Here is a 338-nt window from a genome sequence, read left to right on the forward strand (position 1 = left end):
TCCTGATTGGACTCGCAAATGGCCAATCATAAGATTGATTTATCGCTATTATAAATGGCTGCCGAATAAATCAATCTTATGATTGGCCATTCGACGCCATTTTTAATATTTTCTAGTACTTTTGCGATACTGCCATAAGCCGGTCGCGCTTCTCTGATAATCTAGGACTCTAGTGGAGGGGTGTCTTTTGGGGTTGAAATTAAGGTACAAAAAGCCTACCCCCGTATCATGGTCGTTGCGAAAATTAGGGTGCAAAAAAGGTCCAAAAAAACGGTTTTTCGTCAATAACTAAAAAAGTTTCACTTTTAGGGGAAAAAGTGAAGACGCAAAAGTTGTAG

This window comes from Wasmannia auropunctata, unplaced genomic scaffold, assembly GCF_000956235.1.
Source record: "Wasmannia auropunctata unplaced genomic scaffold, wasmannia.A_1.0 LD336074.1, whole genome shotgun sequence".
NCBI lineage: Eukaryota > Metazoa > Arthropoda > Insecta > Hymenoptera > Formicidae > Wasmannia > Wasmannia auropunctata.